We start from the raw sequence: 13,171 nt of genomic DNA, 5'->3' as shown, positions 1-13,171 counted from the left end.
TTCAGAAACACGCAGTTATGAGTAAAGTGAAATGTGACACCATTATGTTAAGTGCTGCTTCAGGGCTTACAGAGCAAAAGAGATAGTTCTCTATTAAATATTATATCTTCTAAAATGTGATGTATTTTAAAAACAATTACAATTGTATTTTTATACTGTGAGCATGTTTTATACTGTGAGCATATTTCCAAATGTTTGAATGCTGGATTATTCATTATTTTCATGTTAAAATGTGCCATTATTTTAATTTAAACACTTTAGAAGATTCTCCTGAGAGTTACTTCTCCCAAGCATTTAAGTGTCATGGTTCCCTTCAAAATAAGAACTAGGGCTTTCTATATTAAAATAAATGTGAGTTATAATAGTAATTATTTCTTGCATACCATTTCAGCTTACAGAATGTTAGCAGATGTAATATCGTTTTTGATGGTAAAATTTATTATATCTATTTTGCAGATGGCAAAACTAAGGTTCAGAAAACTGCTTTGTCCAAAATCACCTGTCCAGAAAGCAGAACAGACAAAATATAAAACCATTCCTCTTTGCTTAAAGATCTATCTCTTTAGGGGAAAAAGAGGTAGGTATAGGTTTTATAAGAAAACAATAAAATGTTAAAAATGTTAAGAAGTAAGTTATAAAATAAATTGGATAGAAATGAAAACTAACATCAGTCAACACATTGATATTAATATGACTCTCACCTTGGATTTTTTTTTCTTTTGCCATCAGGACCCTTTTGGTATGTTTGCTTGCTTTTCCCTTCTCACCCTTACATCTTTTGCTCACATATGCTTCTTCACATCAATGCCTATGGCAATCCCCACCAGTGAATGGCCTCCCCAACTGTGCCAGCCATTGTTACAACGGCATCCTGCCTCTTTAGGGCCTGTTCATCCCCTATAACTCTCACTCCTTTTTCCCTTCAGTGCCAAACACTCTTAAGACTGACTCCCTCATCTGGAACAATGAGACCTAGAGACTCATGCCAACATATTGTAATTCTCCAACAAGCTGCCAGTGCCAAGAATTAAACCACATTCGCTCCAGTGCAGTAGCTTTACACACAAGCTCAGGTTTTTGCTTTGTGTTTATGTAGGTTTTTTTTTTCCTTTAATCTCCCTTGAGCTGCAGTGGTAGAGCTCATTGAAAAATCGAACAAGCAAAAAATATGTATGCATAATATTTGACTTTTTAAACAAAGTCCCAGGAGTTAGGTCATACCAAATCTACCACTGTTTATACTTTAATTTGGTAGCTTAAACTAAGCTGTGCTATTCCTGACATGCGATAGGGTCACATGGGAATCATCTTCTGGAAGGAATAACAATAAAGCTGAACTTCAGAATATACCAATACCTCCTTGTAAGGCAAGAAGTAAAAGTACATGACATTATTCATGTCATAGAATCAGAATTTTACACCTGGAAGAATTTTTAGCTATCATTTAAATAAGAATTTCACAGGAGTAATTTACTGAAACATATATTGGACATAAAATGGTACATAAATTGTTTGGCTACTTGAAACTAAAACAAATATCATAAGCATTGCATTGTCATCTAACTCTAATTAATATTAAACAAATTTACATTTCCATTCTACAAGATTCAGATCTTCTCATGTGCTAATAGACTGCCAACTCTTTTAGTGAATTATGGATTATATAGCATTATTTAAATATTTGACCAAGAAAATTAGTGTTTTGCTCACTACAATTTCAGTAAGAGCTTGATCTAGACCAAACTCTCCATTTCACCAACTGGAAATTATAAATCGTGATTAAATGATTTACTTATATGATCATAAATCTAATTAATAATAAAGGCAGAGCCTGAAGCTTAACTCCCAGTTCAGTATCTTTCAGGATACCACATACCACAAGTTCTTTTAATAAAGAGTCAAATTTTCTCAAAATGAAATATTGTGCCAGTTTTATTTACCTCCTCTAGTGTTAGACAATAATTATATTATGGTTGATCCCACTGGCTAATCTCTGTTTGAATTAGGTACTATTAACTCAATATTCTCCCCTTGAACTTAAAGGTTCCCATGAAACTTAAGAATAAAAGCAAGTTAATTTTCTTCAAAATGCTAATTACGGGCCTTTCTGGTGGTGCAGCGGTTGAGCGCTGGGTTGCGAAGCTGCCCACAGCCTCCATAGTGCCAGTTCGATCCCCGGCTGCCAGGGCCAGGGTCCCACATGGCACACAGACCTCTCTTGCAGCCCATTGCTCCCCTCAGCAGTGTACTTCATCCGTCTGCCTGTTCTGCTCTCTGCTCTGGCTCTGGTGAATTCTCTCACCCTCCCGTGCTTCTGCCTGTACCCAATGCTTGTATAAATAAATAAATAAATTGGTTTTTAAAAATGCTAATTACAATTCAAAATGTTGCTGTTTATTCAATTACTGTTAAGATTATATTTGAGGGGAAAACTGGGCTAAATGTGTAAATCCTATGTTAGTAACAGTTTATGTCATGTTGATGATAGCCGAATATCTAGAAAACATTAGGGGGCAAGTATTAAACAATGCAATTTTTACATAAAGAATGGTTTCTGAAGAGCAGAATACCTTCTAACAGTTCCATTAGCTAAGCAAGTCTAGTGTGTCCCTGGAAATGCCAGGTTGTTCTAGGAAATGTTAAAAAATAACACTTACCACAATACACAACAGAAACACATCTGAAGTTCCAAAGCATTTAATTTCAATATAAGCACCATTTTTACATATAATTACCCTGAGATGAATTAAGCTCAGGAAATACTTTATTTTTACTACTGCCAAAATAGTTGTTTATTTTCACTTGAAAGTTAATAAGAGCTTGTTAACAAAAAAAAAAAAAAGGTTTCTGGCCTACTGACTCATGTTTTTAAGTTTTTAATGTGCATTTAGTTTTTGGAATGTGCAATATCTAAGTCATTACTCTGAGGCTTAAATTTTCTAATTGCCTAAGTTGAAATCATTAGTGCCCCTTTAAATTATTCCCAATCATATACCACATTTTAGAATACTTTTTCATCAATGATTAATGTCATAATCAATATGATTTCATTACCATGTATCAATAAACTTAGGTTTACTCCTCACAAGACTCTATATTGCTGTACAAAAAACAAAATAAAACAAAAAAACCTCTAAAAGATAGACTTATGAAACTACCATAGTTTTTATCCACTCCATTAACCAGAAAGTGCATTTTCCTACACACATTTCAGTACTTTGTTTTGTTCTTGTTTCAAATATTAGATCCCAGCAAAAATAATGTAAGCAATTTGAGGGAAGCATTTCCAAAAGTAATTGCCAAGATTATTACTCATGTACAAAAACTCTCTTTATGTTTTTCTACTAAATATTAAAATATGATTTTAATATTTATCAAATTGTCATTTGCTTATAAAACTATGTAATTTCAGGAACACAGCTTTACACCTCAATATGTTTATATGCCTCACCATCTACCACCAAAGTCCTAGTTACTAAAGATGATACAAAAAGGGGAGCCTTATGACTGACAAGGATATTTGTCACTTCCATTAGGTAAATGTATGCATAGTTCCAAAACAGCACAGGCACACAAAAATACTCAAAGAATCTTTGCCTAAAACTTTTCTTTTGACAGTTGTTTCTCAAACTTACCAAGAGTTCTATAGGCCTCCACAGTGGTTTAAGCTTTTAAGCCAGTGCTGCTGATAAGTGAAAGAAACAACAAACAACTCTGCAGTGTTCTTTTCTCAGGTCACTCAACAACAGCAATAGTTATTGCTTTTATTTATTAGTACTGTAGTCCTATCCTCTATGATAGCTAATTCCCCAGCCCCCATGATAGCAGAAGCATTTTAACTTTTAATAAAAATGGGAGTCTGCAGCACTCCCGCGTAAGGCTCTTTCAGTGAAGTGCACAGCTAATGAATATTGTCCATTTGTATCCAGATAATTTATGATGTCAGCAAAGTGTGGGCGGGGAAACATGAATTAAGTCCTCGCCATTAATTACAATCATAGGGGTGAGAATGAAAAGGAGGAGGAAGCAAAGGGGTTACAAAGGCAAAGAAATGGAATAAAAAAGCAGAATCAATGTGATGGAAGAAAACTGAGAGCAAGATGTTTATCATGTGTCAGTAATACTCAACTTACGCAAGTAAAAATATTTCTCATAAAAGATTTACAGGACTGTTTTCAATATTTCAGCCATCAATTTATCAAAATTTTCAAAGACCAATTATAATAAACCAGTTATTTTCCATACAGTTCATTTAAATGGTATTTTCACAAGTGTGCATATGTATGACAGGACAAGAAAAAAGTACAGAAGACAAAGCATAATAACCAAATTATGGCCCAAAGTATGTGAGAATCATGCATACTGAAAACAAGTACTCATTTCACAAAATAAAATGTATAAACAAACCAAGAAAAAAATTTAAGGTTGCTAAAACATATCACAGCTGAGCAAAGATGAGAATGTAGTTCTAAGCAAATGACATAAGTCTATTGATATACTTAAAAATTACCTAAATATGCATCTGGATTATAAATGAAGCAATTACCCTACTATAAAGAGTGTATTCACATAATCATCTATTTAATTAGACATGTACACCATGTTGAAAATGAAAATTAATGCTTATATTTGTAGAATTTTGTTTTTCAAAATCGTAAAGGTGTGTGGTAGAGATGATAACAGAGATACAGAAAGCATAGAAATAGAAAACTACTTAACATACATTAGAATAAGAATTCCAGTACTTTAAAAATATGACAGAATGTTTTGCCACTGGAAGTGAGAATTAAAGCGCATACAGCCTGATGCTAAACCACTACACATCCTGAGTCTTCTCTATCACAACATATGTGAAAACAAATCTCAATCTCAGCTTGCCAGATGCCTGAAAAGATATGAACAATAAAAACTGACATGATTCATATGATAAATCAGAGATTGTGATATGCAGGTAGTTGAACAGTTGAGCTATAAATCTACTTGTAATTCAAATTATATTTATATGTTCTAATATATAGCATCAGGTTTTTAAATTAAGAAAAATATTCTAATTTGCTTAAAATCATATATCTAAATTTGCACATAGCCTTCTCAACCAAAGCAGTCCATCTGCCTTAACAACTTGTTATATTTGGTCTCTCATAACCTTTCACGGATTTTGGATCGTGTCATTTTTAGAGTAATTTTAGATGATAAAATACAATAGCTCTATTTGCAAAATGACATTTAATGTTCACAATCTTACACACAATCTAATCAACAATGACAACTACAGTCATGTTAGCTATGGCCCACCAATTGAAAAAAAAAAAGACTCAACCTCTATTTTTTTTTTTTTTTGGAAGGCATTTCATTTAAGGAGTCAGTGAAGGCAGATTAAACAAACAAAAAACCAACAAAGGAAAAAAAGTCTAGATAAATAGAAAAAGAGAAAAGCATAGTTTAGTTTTTACTTTTCCTACATCATCAGACACATGATTCTCAATGGTAAAAAATTTGATATTATATAATCTGCTGATAGTCTCATTTAATTCCTGAATTGGATGAATGTACAAAACTAGGATCTAAGTGCCTCTAGTATGCCACTATGTGTGTGTGTGCATATATATATATATATATATATATATATATATATATATATATATGTTCAGCTAAGGAAACTGCCATTTTATTTTATACAATTCACACACGTGTGTGAACACATGCACACACATAATATTGGGAAGCCTCTTGTGGGGCTATGACAGGCACTAAAATATGGCCTCTTCAGTTAGTTCAAGAAACTCACCATCTCCTCTCCTAAGGAAGATGTGTAGACTGATCAGGGACCAGATACCTAATCATTTACTCAAATTGTTAAAGTTACTGAACTGCTCTCCTATTGTTTCATTTACTGAAGTATAGGGAGAGAGAATAATGCCTTAATTGAATTATATTAGAGACCACTAAATGAACACATTGATATTTTTCTAAATATTATTACAGATATAATGCCATAAGGAGCTTTAAAGTTGTCTTCTGTTTATCAATCAAAAGTGCTATAAGAAATTCTACTAGTTTAGATGGATGGGGGGGGCAGTTGGTGGTAGAGGAACTAGGAACTACAGGGACTACACCTAGGGGAGAAACAAATACTGTCCAAAAATTAACAATGATGTAAGAAAATAACTAAATTTAATTAAAAAATACGTAAAAAATAATTACTAGGAATAATTTCCAAAATCTGGGACTAATCTGTCATAGTGTCCACAATTAAAAATATAATATGAATTAAGTCACACTAAAAATACAAAGTTAAAATGCATTAGAAGCATGATTAATTCAACAAACAATATGTAGCATGTATTTTTCTAAGCATGAGGAATAACTAGAGCAAAACAGAAGAGGACCCTATTCACCTTGAGTCCATATATATGGAAGGCTCTTTAAAATGCAAAACTGTGAGACCACTTTAGCCAAGTCCAAAAAATATTACATAATTTTCTCAGATCTGAGGTAATTTTTTGATGAAGAAACAATGATTCTGAGTATAAAACATGAATAAAACCATTCTATTAACTCTTCAGAGACCTGAATTGAAAACTTTTCTCAAGTGAATAAGAAGTGAATGAATACAATTTATTAAATTCTTCTTAGAGAGGTAAAATAATTTTACTAACACCACAAAGTCATTTAAATGATAATTTAAACATTGTAAGTTAAAAGAATCCAAATATATTTCATTACCCTTCTACTTTTCACTACTCTGAGATACAACATTTTAAATAAAAAAAATAGTGACAGCAGAATGAAGTAATGAACTACCAGTAGTTAATATATATTTAATTTATTCAAAAGGGGGAAATTAGGAGTTATTACTACTACAGTATAGTAAACCAAAATTTTGCTTAAAAGCCTGTACACAGGGCCGTGAATCACACAGACACATTATAAACACATATTCTTCAACACAATGCCCTACATACACTTTAAGAGGTATACATATGTTCATGTAAGCGGCAAAAAGAAGAGAGAATCTCTTGAGATGTCAGACTAATGACAGAGCATCCCTTCTAGATGGCTGAAAACTAGGGGAGCGGGTAAGTTCAGAAAAGAAAGGTGGAGTAATGGTACAAGTTCAGTAAATCAGAATGATGTATGGGATATTATCCCCATTATTCAGAAAATAATCTGTGTAAAGCCTTTAAAGTGATGGCAGGACAACAAATTACTAAGCCTGGAAAGGGTATTAATGGTAGACGATAAATTACTTAATGTATACCTTGATTGTAATTAACATGGATTTCTATGGCACAGCAGGATTTTCCCTGCTTATTTTTTCTATAGTCTCAAAAACAACTATTAGTAACATCTATAGAATAATGCCTCAAATCCAGTAGCTGAAAGGAAAAGAGCATCAATTAAAATATTCAAGGAGAGGGGAGCAGTAGGAAGGAGACAGAACTTCACCCTCATGTCCATATGTACTAAGTGATAGAGATAAATATTTAAGAACATGTAATACTTGTATTTAAGTTGAACTCACTTATCGCCTCACTAGAGACATAGCTGGGGAGAAAAGGCATGTGGGGTGGGCAGGTTCTAAAGCATAATCACCACACTATGACCTGTATCCCCTGCCTTCCTAATGAGTTACTAATTTAACAGAAAAAAGATGTGGAAAAAAATAGCCTAGGGACTTTGGTGAAATACAATGAAATGACAGCAGTTAAAAAAAAAAATCAAGAGATAGGTTAGCATTTCATCACTCAAGGATGGATGAATCCAGTAAAATTACAGACCACCCAATTTTCTGACCTGGGGTCAGAGAGCAAGCTTTTATAAACTTGGGTAGTGTCTTTCAAAGCTATGAAGATCTGTGCTCCACATGTCAGTAATTCAAAAGTGTTTATACCTCTGGGAATTTTCCCCAAGGGATATACAACCCCCAGGAACCTGCTATGTCAGTTCCCACAAACAGGTACAGAGTATGTTACAGGAATTGGATCTCCCTCACAAAGTGAATGCCGGGAAGAATAGCAAGGCTTCCAAATGACTTTCCTTCCTTCAACTATTTAGAAAGAGTTCCCATTTCTCTTATGAAAAGATTCAGCTAAAACATTGTTAATAATTGTGATAAATTAGAAACATATATTTAATCAGCCTCATAAATTAAAGTGTTCAAATAATAGGTGTTGAGCTCTTCAGTTAAATTACAAAGTATCAAAAATAAATCACTCCAAGTGTGGTAGCTGCCTATAATCTAATTTGCAGCAAGCAAATAATGTAACACAACAAATTCAGTGAACTAAACTGGTAAGTCATTGCAATAAATTTGTAATCATCAAAATTGATCTTTATTACTTGACAAGGGTAAATATTAAAAGATGCATTATCTGCTTAAAATATATTTATGACAGTAAAAGTAAAAAGTGTTCCATTTCTAGAGATATGCTTGAAGGCAGCCACCAAAACCAAGAGGAAAATGACTTTGCCTAATGAGGGGTCAGCAATATTAAAAGAGTACAAAATGTACAAAGACAATATAAATATAAAAGACATAATCTAACAAGCTTTCCTGTTATACTGAGGTGTCAATTTACTATTTTTGCTCATAATTCTCAATGTAAAACCTGGAATACTTACTTTTCTACATTTTTGCCTCAATAAATTGTTCATATTATAGCACAACACCCTTAGATTATAAAGCAGCAAAGTCAAATTGCAATCCATGTGAAGAGCCCTGTGCCCAAGGAAGCTGTATAAAAACTAAAACCCAGCTCTTTTAACAAATACATGATTTGAGTTTAATTGAAACTCCTATTTCCATGCATATTTCAGCCTTTCTGTTGCTGTTGTGACACATAAAGTGCCTAAAAAATAATGATCAGTGAGGTTTCACAGCGTGGAGTAGGAAAAAAATAATAGGAAAAAAAGAGTTGCTTCCACGCTATCTGAATTACATTTGGTGGTTCTCTATGGGGCTACCACCAAATCCTTTAAGCCCACCAGCCTCTTACCTACATGGAATTAATGAGGCATCTCAAGCATTCATTCTTCACCAGCAGCTCTAGGCTCTCCAGTTGGACACCTACAATTTACTAAATTACAAACAGTGACCTAGGGGAGACATCCGTTTGTTATATACAATATTGTATTATAATATTAACTGGAAAAATATTTGGGAGATTAAGATGATAAGATATATGCTGCATTGTATTTTCTGGGGTTAATAGGGGCCGGGCTACAATTCTGTGATCTTCTCTTTACCAATACAAGTTCCTATTTTCCCATCAGGAAGCAAAGACCTCCACAGATCAACGTTATGAAATACAATACTTATGAGCAATCCAATACTAAGAAGTCTCTATTATGCCATGATACTCACTACATCCATACAATACTTTTATTAAGCCTCAAATACATTAAGCTTGATTATAATCAAATTTTTTATAAGACCACCTTCTTACTAATGCTCATAACACCTGGCTCCCAGGGATGTTCTTATAATGAGATGGCCAAATGTATTTTCCATTACAGGCCTCTGTGGGAGTTTCTATAGTGCTTTTTCTCATATATTTCAAGTTAAATGCTCCCTCTAATTTTATGAGTGCCTCACAATAGCCAGTCTCTTTTCAATGATTAATTTTCTATTCAAAAACTATTTGCTTCTTTTTCCTTTGTCCTGTCATGGTTTCAGAGCAACTTTTTTTTTTTTTCTTTTCCCTTGTCTAATGCAGAACTCACCTCCTTCCCTAAGCCCCAGGTCACTACCTGCTAGTCTCAAAACTCTTTCAGTGACATACAGTCCCAAATATGTAGGAGCTCCCCCCAGCAGGAGTCTATTCAATTAACCAAAACAAAGCCCTGAATGATCAAGGCTATAATGGGGCCAAGAAGCACTGTAGCCATTTCTGTGACGTGACCTCAGCAGTCTCTTGACTGAAGTGCAACCCTGCATTAAATCAAACACTATGTGTTGTGGGTGTGATTCTATAAATGCTGGGTGTGTGGGGTGGAGTCAGGGAGGGAGGGGGTGACAAAGAGATTATAATTACTCTCAGAAAAAAATCTCCCCATTCAGAATGCATTTGGATGTCTTTCTTCTCACATGGTCTTTACTTTGTTTTGAAACTTAGATGCATTTTGTGAAATCCTCTGAACGGGTATTCCTAGGCATGTTTAAACAACAGAAATAATGGAAGCATAACTGATTGCAGCTGGGAACTGTCAACCTATCGGTAAGCAGCACCTAACTGGCAAATACTACAAGCTTGTTACAGATTCCTTTATAAATTGGGCACTGTATGAACACTGGGCATTCTTTGTACCACACACTCAAATCAAAATCTTTGCTGATTTATTTCTTAAATTTTACTAGACTAGAAACAGTAAGTGGTTAGACTGTTGGCCTCTATCCAGTATGTTGGGTAGGGAAGGTGGGGAGCTTGTTTCATAAAGTTAAATCCATAACAGGTTTATAAACAGGCTATATCTTTCAGTCATGGAGGATATACTCAGTAAAAACAGTCTGCTCAGTACATGAACTTTCATAGGAAAAAGGAGCAAAAGTAAAAATAATCTTATTCAGATATCCATTTTTGTGAATCAAATTACTGTAAGTTTCTCCACACATATCATATTCTAATCAGGGACTACTAAGTCTCAATTCTTATCTAGAAGCAGGTTTTTATATCACTCTTTAAGTTTATTTATATAATTCAGACTTCCTCCCCCACCCAAAAAAAAAAGGGAGGGAAAAAAGAAAATGAAAGGAAAATGAATAACTCAACATTAACTTACTAAGAGAAAAGCTACAGTAAGTCCTTTTCCTATTTTCTTATATTTGTGTAGCTGTTAGACATTTTGCAAAGGAGGGGAGTACCAGCCAGTCTTTCACAACAAAAGACCCACTGTCACTGCGCCAGTCCCAGACATGGTGGAAACCAGCCCACAGGAAAAGGCCTGGCTCCAGTGTTAGGCCCCGGCCGAGTACAGTCACTATATTCACTCAAATTGGCAACAGGTCTCAGTGTTCCTGGCTTTGAGCTGTGAACAAGGGTCGGGATTGAATAACCAATTATACAACCGCTGACTGAGTTTATCCAAGGTTTGCAAACTGCTATAATAGCCCAGTATTCAACCAACTGTTTTATCCTTTTCCAGATATAGTGTCATATCTCCCCTTGTGCTCCATTTACATGTCACTTTATTACATACATCCATTAAAAAGGTTAATACAGTGTCACACTCAATGCCTAAATGTTGCCTTATAGGAGTTCTGCCCCTCTCCAGGGCATTGCATATAGACACCTTTCTCTGTCCTTCACTTTCTCTCTGCGAATGAAACCAAGTTTCTGTCAAGACTACAGAACAGTGGATGAAAGAACAGTAGCCAAATGTCAACAGTTTTAAAAATACTCCTTATACTAATAGGTTGTTTTAACCCACCTTGGTATATTAAAAATGTGAAAATTCTTAAGTTTGGCAGTTCAGACTAGCACCCAAATTTGAGGTGCATATAAAAATTTACCCAAATGTGTGCTTCCCCTCTGCCAAAATGGATGTCGCTCTCAAAGTTCAAGAAGACCTATTTTTTTTTTTTGCATATTTGCACATGTATCCTTATACAAAGTGGTTGTGATGGAAATAAAAAGTAGAAATAGAATTTCAAGTACTTTTCCTAAATCTCTAAAAACCTGAAATTCCTGAGTGAGTGTCTACTCAATAAACATAGTAAGAGAAATGGCAAAAGTTATGAAGGACCTGGCATTTTTTTTTTTTTGACACCTTGATCATTGACCTATTTTTATTCCATGCTTGATGTGAACCGGTGTTTTACACAGTGTAAAGTCATCTCCTCCACTGACACCTTCTATCATTAAAATTAGTAATACAGTTTCCTTCTAGGAATCTAAATGATATCCATTGGATTGTATAAAAACACATCAGTGTTTAATAACAAAACTGGTGAAAATAAGAATGACATTATGCAAAATCATTTACATCTTTAAATATCTGAGGGCCTTTTGTTTACTTATAAATAAGAGGAAAAAAGTTCCCTCCAACCCACAATGACAACTTTTTATATATCATAATGATAATAGCTAAGCTAATTAAGTACTAATAAGTATTAACTGACAGCTTATGTGGTGTTAAACATTTCAGTGCTTTATATAAAATTCTATTTAATTTTTGCAAAATTGTATTTGCATTTGTTAAGAGAGCTTGTGGCTTCACGTGTTTCTTATAAGCTTAGCTATCTTATAAATTTACTTAGTCTTCAATGCCATCATTTCCTCACCCATAAGATTAGTATATACCTAATCTTATATACCTAATTGCAATTGTAGGGTACCTTATATACCCTACAGAGTATTTTATGCCCCAAAAGCATTAAATCTCTTTTCCCAAGTGTCTCAATACAGTATTTTTAGGTATTTGTCACAGTTGCTGTCATCATGGTCCTCCTCTTCCTCCTCCTGCTCATCTCCATTTATAAGCAATTTACTGCTCTAATAACTAAATCTTAAGCATCCCAGTGAATAACAGAGATCATAACAGCATTTCATTTCTTCAAATAAATTGTTATTTTCAAGAATCTTACTTTGGATGAACTGACTAGGAATAATGGCAGTTTTCGTTTATTAAGCATTTAATATACTTAGCAACTAGCAAAGCCAAAGTAGCAGAAAGACTATTCAAATCAAGAGTCTAATCTTATTTCTGCAACTATGAGTCTGACATAAACCCCAACATTCTGACTTCTACTATGGGTTGCTTTTAAGTCATTATTCATTTTAACTACTTTTAAGCATGACTATTTTATTCTACATCTGAAAGGATAAACATTTCTAATTTCTCAACCTTCAACTGCGATAAAGAACAAGTTATTCACCAAATGCAGTGATGGTGTGGATAGAAGGGACAGAATCAGTTCATACTAACAAAACTGCAAATTGTCATTATAAAGAGTTTGGGCAGTTCTTTGGCCCTGTTTAGTGACCAGGACATTCACTTAGTTAACATTTACTACTGATCTTTTTAAAAAAGGGGGGGGGGTTCAGTTTTTGCATTTTGACAGGTGTTAGAGATACAAACATGCCAGCCATGAAAGTCAATATGAAACCTACATTTCAATATAAAACGTTAAAATGTTAATAAACATCAAGTGGAATGAGGCTGACATTTG

The 13,171-nt window shown here is 34.0% G+C and overlaps 1 protein-coding gene across 18 annotated transcripts in view; it reads right to left on the bottom strand.

Moving 5' to 3' along the window:
* The window catches only part of SOX5 (SRY-box transcription factor 5), a 1,024,531-nt gene that overhangs the window by 213,764 nt on the left and 797,596 nt on the right, over window positions 1–13,171 (bottom strand). The gene's annotated exons all lie outside the window — the stretch shown is intronic.

This window comes from Talpa occidentalis, unplaced genomic scaffold (assembly GCF_014898055.3).
Source record: "Talpa occidentalis isolate TD23 unplaced genomic scaffold, MPIMG_talOcc4v2.1 talOcc4.16, whole genome shotgun sequence".
In the NCBI taxonomy this organism is placed as follows: Eukaryota; Metazoa; Chordata; class Mammalia; order Eulipotyphla; family Talpidae; genus Talpa; species Talpa occidentalis.
This window is presented reverse-complemented; position numbering and strand designations above follow the sequence as displayed.